The 12799-nt window shown below is 35.3% G+C and overlaps 1 protein-coding gene across 2 annotated transcripts in view; it reads right to left on the reverse strand.

Moving 5' to 3' along the window:
- SYK (spleen associated tyrosine kinase) overlaps positions 1–12068 on the reverse strand; it is a 168782-nt gene extending 156714 nt beyond the window's left edge. For both annotated transcript variants that reach the window (XM_036739164.1, XM_036739163.1), the window contains exon 1: positions 11451–12068. The gene's annotated coding sequence lies outside the window, so the exon portion shown is untranslated. The remainder of the gene's footprint in view (positions 1–11450) is intronic.
- Between the last annotated feature and the right edge of the window lie 731 nt (positions 12069–12799).

Genomic DNA, 12799 nt, shown 5'->3' on the forward strand with positions numbered 1-12799 from the left:
CTAAGTAATGGTAGCCTAAATAATGAGTAGGGTAAAGAACAAATCACAAAAATAATGGAAAATTGAGGAAAACACTAGAATAATAGCAAGATATAACATATTAGAATGAGATATGACTGAAGTAGTCCTTAAAGAAAAATGTATATATCAGAAAATATATATCCAGTTTGATATTATGAACATTTTATTTAGCATGCACAAATGTGCTTGTTGATTGATTGAGAGCAAATGATGGAGAAGGGATAATGAGGCAAAAGGAGATTATGGTTCAATAATAAAGGAGGTAATATTTATTAGGACATGGAAAAGTAAGGGAAAAGTCATTGTCGAGGGAATCAGTACACTAATTTGAAAATTAGAGCACTTTCACATTTACAAAGTGCTTTCATTACAGCTGTGTGAAGGACACAGGACTTTATTTTCCTCTTTATATCAATGATTAATCAGGCTCATAAGGGTTAAGTGTCTTCCCCATAATCAGACTCAAATCTTATGACTCCAAGTCCGGAATGTTTTCTCATGCTAAGTTCCCCATGATGACAACTATCTGTACAACAGAAAGCAAAGAAGAATCCGTTTTGCTGGTATGCCATTTCTGTAGAGTCTCTCTATTCTTTGTGGGTTTTTAAAAACTACAGTCTTTAAGTGCAACTTAAAACAATAACATATAGTCCTGAAACATACTACAAAGTTGCTGAAAAGTTTTGAAATTTCATTTGTGTTTTTGAAAACCTCTTTCTGTTCAGCTTAACCCCACAGATAATGGTTTCTGGCTGATGCTGACAACTAAACCATGATCACACTCATGTGACATTTGTACTTCATCACTAGCCATTGAGCAGGATGACAATGTGGGGAACTAGCAAGGCACTGCACTTTCCAGAACACAATAACTTCCCCCTAAAAAAAGATCAATCATCTGTCTTTTGTTGTTATCTTCAAACCAGCTTAAAATTTAACATAAGAAAGGATAAGTAATGAAGGGAATGAAAAATGACAGCATTATACCCCCTTTAATTAATGTTACACAACATGTTCCACTCCACTCCACTGCTAGATGGCTGGAGAATCCTATATAGGAAAAGAATAAAGAAAAGGTAGAAGAAAATTATATTTCTTTGAAATTATAAATTAATAACTGATTTCAATGATATTAGAAGAATGGGGATTTAGTTACTATACAAATAAAAGAGAGCAAAAATAACTCCAAGGAGTTTGAGAATGAGAGGAGTAACAGAAAGAAAGAAGAATTAAGGAAATGGGAGAGGGAAGAGGCCAGGTTCAAATAAGCATAAACAAAACATATGGAACAAATTAATTGCCTCCAGAAAAGAGAAAGTAAATTTTTGTATTACAATGCATTATATACTATTATCTGTCTATCTGTCTATCTATCCATCTGTCTATCTTTAGGTCTGTCTTTTTATATGTATGTATGTATTTACTAAAAAGATGCAAATCACCATAATCCTTTATGTTAATGGATTAAATTTCCCTAACAAAAAGAAAAATAGAAGAATAGACAAAAAACAACCCCCCTAAATTTTCTGCATATAAGAAACTTTTAAACAAAGTAAAAGTGAAGAAATGAACCAAAATCTATTATGCTTCCAGAAACTATAAGCTGCAGCCAAGATGGTGGAGAAAGCCAAGAAGCTGCCTGAGCTCTGACTGGTTTACCTTGAAACAACATTAAATCAAGCCTCTAAATGAATTCTGGAGGGACAGAACCCACTAAAAGTTGGGTTGAAATAATTTTCCAACCCAAGATGACTTGGAAGGACTCCAGGAAAGGCCTGACTCAATTGGATAAAAGGGGAGTGCAGCCCAGTGCAGGCAGTGTCTGGGCAAGACAGCAAGAGGCTCTTAGCTACAGCACAGATCAGCAACTAAGGCCCTACAGTACTGGCTCAGCAGACCAGCTATGGGGCTCTGGCCCCAGCACAGCAGGAAAACTGTCAGTCCTCAAACCTCTAGCACAACAGGCACAACTGGGTCAGGCAATCCAAGTGGGCAAGCTGCAGCCCCAGTGCAGAAAGCCAGTGACCAGGCCTCCGGACCACAGTGAAAGAATCTTTGAACAGCCCTCTGCACCCTAGGAGCAGAGCTCAACTTTGAAAGGCTAGAAAATGAGCACAAAAAAGAGCCCTGACCATAGAAAGCTACTAAGGCAACAGGGAAGATCAAAACACCAGCTCAGAAGAAAACAACAATGTCAAAATCATAATTGTGAATGTGAACGGGATGAACTCCCCCATAAAATGGAAGTGGATAGCAGAGTAGATTAAAAACCAGACTCCTACAATATGCTATTTGCAAGAAACACAGTTGAAGTAGAAAGAGAAACAAAAAGAGTAAAGGTAGAAGGCTGAAGAAGAACAAATTATGATTCAGCTGAAATTTTTAAAAAAGCAGGAGCAGTAATCATGACCTCAGACAAAGTAAGAACAAAAATAGACCTAGTTAAAAGAGACAAGAAAGGAAACTACATCTTGCCAATAGGTGCCATGGACAATGAAGTAATAACAATACTAAATATATATGCACCAAATGGTATAGCATCCAAATTTCTAAAGAACAAGTTAAATAAGTTAAAGGAAGAAACAGACAGTAAAACTGTACTAGTGGTGGATCTCAACCTCTTCCTCTCAGAACTAGGTAAATCTAACCACAAAAATAAACAAATAAGAAAAAAGTTAAGGAGCTGAATAAAATTTTAGAAAGTTAGCTATGATAGACCTCTGGAGAAAAGTGAATCGGGATAGAGGGGAATACACCTTCTTCCCAATGGCACATGGCAGCTACACAAAAACTGACCATGCATTAGGGCATAAAAACCTCATAACCCAATGCAGGAAAAGAGAAATATTGAATGCATCCTTTTCAGATCACAAAGCAATAAAAATTATAGATAATAAGGGTTGTGGAAAAATAGATTAAAAAATAATTGGACACTAAATAATCTAATCCTAAAGAATGAGTGGGTCAAAGACAAATCATAGAAACAATCAATAATTTCACCAATGGAGAATGACGTTAATGAGACAGCATACCAAAATTTATAGGATGTAGACAAAGAAGTACTTAGGGGAAATTTTATATCTCTAAATGCTTACATGAATAAAATTGAGAAAGAGGAGATCAATGAATTGGGCATGCAACTAAAAAAGGCTAGAAAAAAAAGAATAGATTAAAAATCCCAAATTAAACAACAAACTACAAATCCCGAAAAATCAACAACAAGAATAATAAAATTGAAAGAAAACTATTGAACTAATAAATAAAACTAAGAGGTGGTTTTATGGGAAAAAAAACAGTAAAATAGATAAACTTTGGTTAATTTGACATAAAAAAAAGAAAGAAAACCAAATTACCAGTGCCAATAATGAAGAGGGTGAATTCACCACCAATGAAGAGGAAATTAAAACAATAATTATGAGCCATATGGCTCTACTGTCTGCCAATGAATCTGCCAATTTAAGTGAAATGGATAAATATTTACAAAAATATAAATTGCCCAGATTAACAGAACAGGAAATAAAATATTGAAATAACCCCATTTTAGAAGAAATTGAACAAGCCATCAATGAACTACCAAAGAAAAATCTCTAGGCCTAGATGGATTTATAAATGAATTCTACTAAACATTTAAAGAACAATTAATTAATTCCAATACTATATAAACTATTTGGGAAAATAGGGAGAGTCCTACCAAATTCCTTTAATGATACAAATATGGTGCTGATACCCACACCAGGTAGAGCCAAAACAGAGAAAGAAAATTACAGACCAATTTCCTTAATGAGTATTGATGCGAAAATTTTAAATAAAATATTTAAAAAGAAATTACAGCAATTTATCACCAGGATAATACACTATGATCAGGTGAGATCTATAGCAGGAATGCAAGACTGGTTCCACATTAGGAAAACTAACAGCATAATTGACAAAGCCAACAGAAAACATATGATTATCTCAATAGAGGTAGAAAAAGCTTTTGGCAAAATACAGAATCCCATTCCTATTAAAAACACTAGAGAGAATAGGAATAAATGGAGCTTTCCTTACAATGATAAGTGGTATCTATCTAAAACCATCAGTAAACGTTATATGTAATAGGATTATCTAGCCTTCCCAATACAGTCAGGGGTGGAAAAGGATGCATGTTATCACTGCTATTGTCCAATACTGTACTGTAAATGTTAGCTTTAGCAGTAAGAGAAGAAAACAAAATTGAAGGAATTAGAACAGGCAATGAAGAAACAAAACTGTTATTCTTTGCAGATGATATGATGGTATACTTAGAGAATCTTAGTCAACTAAAAAACTACTTGAAATAATTAACAACTTTAGCAAAGTCACAAGATGTAAAATAAACCTACATAAATCATCTTCATTTCTATATATTACCAACAAAGCTCAGCAGCAAGAGAAATTCCATTTAAAATAACTTTTAATAATAGAAAATATTTGGGAGTCTATCTGCCAAGACAAATCCAGGAACTATATAAACACAAAAAACAAATCATTTTTCACAAAGATAAAGTCAGATCAAAACAACTGAAAAAATGTCAATTGCTCATGGGTAGGGTGAGCTAATGTAATAATATAAAATAGTATGTATAAATATAAAAATGATAATTCTACCTAAATTAATTAACTTATTTAGTGCCATACCAATCAAATTACTAAAAATTTATTTTATAGAGATAGAAAAAATAATAACAAAATTCATCTGGAAGAACAAAAGGTCAAGAATATCAAGGGAATTAATGAAAAAATGCAAAGGAAGGTGGCCTAGCCATATCGGACCTAAAGTATTATAAAGTGGCAATCATCAAAACTGTTTAGTACTGGCTAAGAAAGTGAATGGTAGATCAGTGGAATAGACTAGTTACACACGACATAGTAGTAAATAACCATACTAAGCTAATATTTGATAAACCCAAAATCCCCAGATTCTGGAGTAAGAAATCAAAATTCAACAAGAACTTCTGGGAAAACAGTATGGCAGAAACTAGGTATAGACCAACATCTCACACTATATGCCAAGATAAGGTCAAAATGGGTATATGATTTAGACATAAAGGGTGATACCATAAGCAAATTAGGAGAGCAAGGAATAGTATACATGTCAGATATATGGAAAAGGGAAAAATTCATGACCAAAAAAGGATAGAAAGCATGACAAAATGTAAAATGGATAATTTTTATTATATTAAATTTGACAGGTTTTGCAGAAACAAAATCAATAAAACCAAGATTAGAAGGAAAGCTAGAAGTTGCGAGACAATTTTTACAGTAATTGTTCATACTATATATAGAGAACTGACAGGCAGTTTAGGATGGAGAAATCAAAGCCACCTATAGTACATGAAAATATGCTCTCAATCACTACCAGTGACAGAAACGCAAATTAAAACAATTCTGAAGTACAACTTCACACGTATCAGATTGGTTAATATGATGGAAAAGGAGAACGATAAATGTTGGAAAAGATGTGGGAAAGTTGGGACATTCTTGGTGGAGTTGTGAACTGATCCAACCATTCTGGAAAGAAATTTGGAACTAGGCCCAAAAGGCAATCAAACTATGCATACCTTTTGATCCAGCAATACTACTACTAGGCCTGTACCTCAAACAGATCATAAAAAAGGGAAAACAGGCTACATGTACAAAAATATACAGTACAAAAAAAAACAGCTCTTTTTGTGGTGGCAAAGAACTGCAATTTGAGGGGATGTCCATCAATTGGGGAATGGCTGAACAAGCTGTAGTATATGAGAGTAATGGAATACTACTGTGCTATAAGAAATGATGAGCAGACAGACTTCAGAAAAACCTGGAAAGACTTACATGAACTAATTAATGCTTAATACTGTGTGATGATCAACTATGACAGACTTAGCTCTTTTCAGGAATACAGTGATTCAAGACGATTCCAAAAGACTCATGATGTTAAATGCTATCCACATTCTGAGAAAGAACTGATGTAGTCTGAATACAGATTAAAGCATACCATTTTCACTTTCTTTGGGGTTTTTGTGAGTTTTTTTTCCTTTTTTCTGTTTCTTCTTTCACAACATAACTAACGTGGAAATATGTTTAACATGATTGCCCATGTATAATCTATATCAGATTGCTTGCTATTTTCTGGAGGGGACGGGGAGGGAGGAAGGGAGAAAAATTTGGAACTCAAAATCTTATAAAAATGAATGTTGAAAACGATCTTTACATATAATTGGAAAAATACTATTTACATGAAAAAAGAAACTATAAACTACAATTGAGAGCAGTAAAGACAGCAGTAAAAGAGCAGCAGCAAAAAGACATCAGTAAAAACTAATATTGTCAAGAAACATAAACAAAGAAGCTAACATTATTCATTTTTAAAAACTAGTTTTTATGTTGTACTTTAAGGTTTTCAAAGAACTTTAACCCCACAACACTCTATTAGGTAGGTGTTATTAACAACTTCATTTTTACAAATGAGGAATCTGAGGCTGAGAGCCTCAGTCAGCTAGGTGAGGCAAAATTTGAATTCCAATCTTCCTGACTCCTAAAGGTACTAGATAAAGATAACTTAATAGCAAGCAAATAAAAAACCAAATGGCATTGAACCTATAGGCAAAAATTTTCAAAAATATACTGACATTCATATTTCTTGCCTTTTCAATAGGTGAGATGGAGGAAAAAAAGCATTTGAAACTGAAAATAAAAATAAATATTTTTAAAGATACTGATATTAACTCAATAATAGCAGGAAATTTTAATATGCCTCTCTTAGGGCTGAATAACTTCAACAGAAAGATAAACAAGAATAAAAATATATAGCCGAACAAACTGTTGGATAAACTAGATTTGACTGATCTTTGGTTCATAACCTCAGCATTAGTCGCAGGGATGGAGAACCTATGGCCAGATGTGGCCTTCTAGGTCCTTAGATGTGGCCTGAATTCAGTCAAAGGGCCGCACCTGAGGACCTAGAGGGCCACCTATGGCCTTGAGGCCTCAGGTTCCCCACCCTTGTCCTAGACTCCTATCTCCACCTTACATATTCAATTGGCAAAATATTGTCATTTCTACCTTCACAGTATATTTCCCATCTGACCCCTTTTCTCTACTCACACAGCTAATACATTAGTTTGGGCACTAATTACCCCTCACCTAGATGACTGAAACAAGTTCTCTCCTGCCTCAAGACTCTCCCTACTATCCCTACTGTCAATCGCATACACTATATGAAAAGTAATTTTCCTTAAATGTATACTTCAAATGTAGATCACTATTTAATCAATTCTAGTGGCTTCATACTCCATTGAGGACAAAATACAAACTCTCCTATTTAGGGTTTTTCTGCTCTTCACAATCTGTCACAAATTTATTTATCTCTCCAGACTCAACAGACATTACTCCCAGTCTCCCTGCCCATATCCCATCCCCATTGCCAAATACCCAAACTGGCCTTCTCTCTTCCTCATGCAAGATGTTTTACCTCCATTCTCAGCCCTTTCTACCTCTGCCTCAAAGAGTTCTTCCGTTTCTTTAAGATACAGATCAAGTGTGGTCTTCTGCACGAAGCCTTTCTTAATGTACCCAAAATTCTAGTGCCCTTCCCACCAAACTACTTGGAATTTAGCTACTTTGCAAATTTGTTAACTTTATTTTTATGTGACACATATTTTCATGTGTATTTGCTGTCTCCTCCATTAAAACATAAGCTCATTTCAAGTAGAAATTGTCTCATTCTTTCTACTTAAATCCCCGTCTGCCTAGCACAGTGTTGTCATATACATAGTAAGCATTTATTAACTATTTGTTGAGTGATTGACTTAGAATACTGAATAACAGACATATTTCCCAGGAGCTCTTTTATATCCATAGATGGCCTGATCATGTGCTCAGGTATAAAGGAATCATAGATAAATGGGAAAAAAGAGAGCTAAAAAAAATTCATCTCTTGGAGATTATGAGATGAAATTAGCAATAAACCAAGCAAATATAAGCAAAAGAAATAGACCTACAGAGCCAAAGAAATAACATCCTAAATAATGACTGAGTCAAAGAACAAATAATAGAAACAATAACTATATTGGATAATGACAATGAAACAATAGGCCTAACATAAAGCAGTTCTCCTTAAAAATTTATTTTAAAAAATTGGAAAAGAATGGATCAATGAGCAGAGAGTACAATTACATTCTAAAAACAAATTATCAACCCTAAAATATTCAAAAACCGGAGAAATAAACCCAGAAATTAAACAACTCCAGAAATGAATAAACAAAATCAAGGGCTTTTTTAAAAAATGGATAAAAATGTTGACAAGCTATTACCCAACCCAATTAAGAAAAAAAGAGAAACCTCAAATTACCAATTTTTTCAATTAAAAGATAAATTCACAAGAGGGAGAAAATAATAAGAATGATCAACTCAGTTATACGCCAACAAAAAAGATAAACCCAAAGATATGGGTATCTACAAAATGTACAATTTTTATGCTAACAAAAAAAAGAAATTGAACTCTTAAACAAACCAGTGTTAAAAAAGGAAATTGGGCAACTCATAAATGAATTGCCAAAGAGGCAGAAAAAAAGATCCTAGGGCCGAGGGAGTTAACAAGTAATAACTATGCTATCGAGCACTTGTGCCATCAGAAATTGTTTTTAAAGTCTGCATTTACCTACCCTACACACATAAGGTTTATTTGAATATAACTACAAAACACTATTTACAGAAATAAAAGGAGACAAATATTTGGAAAAATGTGGATTGCTTGCTCATGGTTGACCCTTGCCAATTAATTTATCCAGTGGTAAGACACCTAATTACTTTATAGATTTAGTGCTATATTTTCAGAAATGAACTTGTGTTTTATTTTCAAATTTTATTCTCAAGACTAAAGACACAAATATCTTTATGACAGGAAACGAAACTGAGAAAGAACTATAAAACAATGTCACTAGTGAATATTAGTGCAAAATTTTAAAATAAATTTATCATAAGAAAACTATGGAAATACTTCCAGAAAATAATTTCTTTTGACAGAGTTGTATTCATACCAGAGATGAGAATTTTTAAAAGAGTATAATTAAGCATACAAATAAATACAAATGATAATTTCAAAAGATACAGAAAACAAAAAACTTAAAAACTAGAAAGGTCCTTCTTTAGTAGGATCAAAGGAATATAATTTAAAATGAAGTACTGCAAAGAAATATTAGCTAGATGTTTATGAATAGCAGCAAAGTACACCCCTCGACCTTATATTTGCAATTGTTTATAAATTCTTTTTATAGGAATAAGAGAACAAAATCAAAGATACAAATATCATCAAAAAGGAGATAAAACTATCCTCATTCATAGATGAAATGAGAATATGCTTTAAAAACCTAAGAAACTGAGACTGTTGATAATTTCAAAATGGTAGTTTGAAATAAAAATCTACAAAAAATCACCAATAATTCTATAAATACAACAAATTCCAATAAGAAATTTTGAGGGAACTTGAGAATATACCAGCCACATGATAAGAATGCTAAGAATACAAATGTTTGCCATACCCTGATTTTACAACATTATTTTATTAAAGATGATGAAATAACACCATTCGATCCATTTCTACTCCATTAGAGTTTTTTTTTTTAATGTTAGATTGGAATTACAAATAAAATTAGCTAGGCATCAACTAAACAATTTTGGCAGACAAAGTTTTCACTTGTTTCAATTTTCCAAAACCACCTCATACTAAAAAAGTAATTATACTTTTTTAATTCCAATTTTTCAAAGCAAAATTATAGATTTAATGATTATAAAAAATACATATTTACCATTATTTATTTTCATAGTACAATAAATGAATATGTGCACTAGTCCTGAATTTTATTTTACTGAGTTTTAATATGGTTTTTGTTCAGAAACTTGTTCAAAAACTTTGTTCAGAAACTGTTCAATTTTTATATGCTTGAGGCCTATTTGTTAGACTTTTCTGTGTTTTTTAAGTTGTGGGATTCTCAAGAAAGGATCAAATCCATTTTAAAAATTCAAACTTTAAGAACTTTTAAATTGTGCTAATTTTGAACATCAGTATTTTGGATATCTCAACAAAAGTCTCTGTCAACTCCTTCAATCAAATATTACAACACTGGAGAAGGGAGGAACCCTCTTATCCTTACTATTTTACTTTAAGTTAAAACAACCTTTGAATAATAAACATTAATGTTTCTCATCTAACTTCACTAAATTCTAAGATCTCCATTTACGTATTTTCACCAACTGGAAGAAATGAATTACCTTTACAGTCATTTAGGTTTTGTGCCTCTGCATGAACTTAATAATGAGCTATTGAGCTAAATTCCAAAAAAAAATTTATTACTAAAGAACATGAAAAGATAATTGTTCAATTGTACCATGTAGTAGTCAATTTGCTTTATTCGTCCACTTTAACGGAAGGGGGGTGGTATTAAATAGTAGTTAATAAGAAAGATACTATAGCACATTTACATAATTTCCAGTCTGATTTGGGGAAATTGACAGGAGTACAATTTGTTTTCAGCTTCCATAACTACCATTTTTAGACAGTTCTTTAAGATTAGCTGAGTTATGTATAGCGTCTCATTTAATCTCCACAACAACTCAGAGTGGTCCGTGCTATTCCCATTTTACAGATAAGGTTGAGAGACATTGTGTCCTGCCCAAGGTCACACAGCTAGCAAAACATCTCAGGCAACATTTGAACTCTAAGATCCCCCTGACACCAAATCCAGCAGTCTAGCTACTGTGCAATTTTGTTTCTCTTCTAAAATTGCCTTTGTTCATTCAATTTCTCCCCACCTTCCACAATGGAACCATCCAATTCCCATGCATTAGTCTGGGTGTGAGCCGGGACTGGGCAAAACAAAAACATATTTTCCAAGTTTGTGTATCCACGGCACGTAGCGCAGAGCCTGGCGTAACACTTGTTGCCTAATTGATTGTGTGCGTTAAGTTTTTAGTCTTTACCTATACATTGAGCCTTAGTAAGTTTTAAAGGCAATGCAGAAGACTCTATACTATAAAGTTGTTTAAACTTTTTTTTTTTTGAGGAATAAAAACATGAGGCTACACAAACGAACATGCCAAGCGGAGAGGGGGGTGGGGTAGTAGAGGAAAGATTACACCTCTACTTCCCTTTGAGGCACTTTGCACAATCCAGTTTCTTCAAAATGATAATAAAATTTTTATGTATCTATTTTATGTATACAGAAATGACGCCTTAAAAAAAACAAAACAAAACAAAACACGATATACCCAACCTAGAAAGTGAAGAGCAGAACCTCCTCTGACAGTTTCCAGGGGAAAAAGGAATTAAAAGAAAACCCAACATCCGCAGCAACTCCCGGCATTGTCAGCCACCACACCAACCACGGAAGCAAAGTCAGGGAGGAAGGGTGGGGACCGAGGAGTCTTACCTGACTGTAGGTAGAGAAACCACGCGAGGAGAGCGAGGCCCACGGCGAGGGGAGTAGGCGCAAAGCTTCCCAGGGCCGAGTTCTCCCCACCCACTGACTAGATGCTCTCTAGAGTGGCCATGGGGAGAAGGGAAGGAGGGAGAATTGGTTCACCAGGGTACCGCCTTTCAGGCTCAAAGTTCGAATTCTTCAAGGGCTTAGGACACCGTAGCTCCTCCAACTCGGGTTCCCGGCAGCGGCAGCCTCTCTCTCCCGGTGCGCTGAGACTGAGTTCTCAAGAGAAAAGCGTAAGACGGAGGAGCAAGCCCCGCCACCGCCACAACTTTCCGCAGCAGCCTGACCCCCTGTGCTCTTCGTCACTGTGCTTCGGGTCTTCAGGACACCAATCCTCCTCGCTTCCTCATTTTCAGTGACTTCCTTAATGCATCTTGAGAGAAGCAATAAACTTCCTTTTTTTATTCTTAGCTACTTTTGTCACCCACTCCCTCTTTCTCCTTTTCTCTTCCCTCTAGCGGTCTAAGCCACCTTTCCTTCTATTCGCCCGGTTCAGGGAGAGGACTTTCGTCCAGGCTGGGACCTTACATATTAGATTACCAAAGTGCAGAAGATACCGCGGGTCAGTCCACTGCACCAAGAGCCCTCTGGGCAGAACTCTGCCAGCCAGAGCTTGTAAGCGGCTGAATGAACAGGTTACTGGTGTGGAAAGTGGCAGAGGGGTGGTACCTGTTTGAAACAATCCAAAGTGCATTCAGTCTAGTCTGTGCAACCAATTTTGCACGTAGAGGAAACCTAGGAGGGCGTGGAAGACATAGAACGGGGCAGCGAGAAAGGAGCTCTCCTTATTAGAAGCAGGATTTCCCTCTTTTTGGAAGCACAGTCTGCCTTGGAACCCCTGGGGGGTGTGGATACCCCACACTAGGCAATGATTACTTTGATTCAGTGTGTACAAGTAAAAGGCAAATGCCATGAAAATAAATCAGTGGAACAGATAGGGGAAGGGTGGTTACTGTCAAGTGCCTTTGAAAACAGTGCAAGTTCTTGGGGATAAATTCATTTTAAGCTAAAGAGCACAAAATTACACAAAAATAACACAATGGTGAGCCTACAAGAATGGATCTGGACCTCAAGCTAGCTTTCTGGTGTCCTAGATAGAACACCACAAGGATCCTGGGACCTGGGAGTCACTATGCAGGGGTGGGGAACCTGAGGCCTCGAGGCCTCATGTGGCCCTCCAGGTCCTCAAATGCTGCCCTTTGACTGAATCCAGACAAGTTGCTGCGAGGTTCCCCACCCCTGGATGCCAGTGATAGTTGTAAGTTCTGTGAAGTGTGGATTCAGTCAAAGGGTGG

The sequence above is a fragment of the Trichosurus vulpecula genome, chromosome 9 (assembly GCF_011100635.1).
Source record: "Trichosurus vulpecula isolate mTriVul1 chromosome 9, mTriVul1.pri, whole genome shotgun sequence".
Lineage (NCBI taxonomy): Eukaryota > Metazoa > Chordata > Mammalia > Diprotodontia > Phalangeridae > Trichosurus > Trichosurus vulpecula.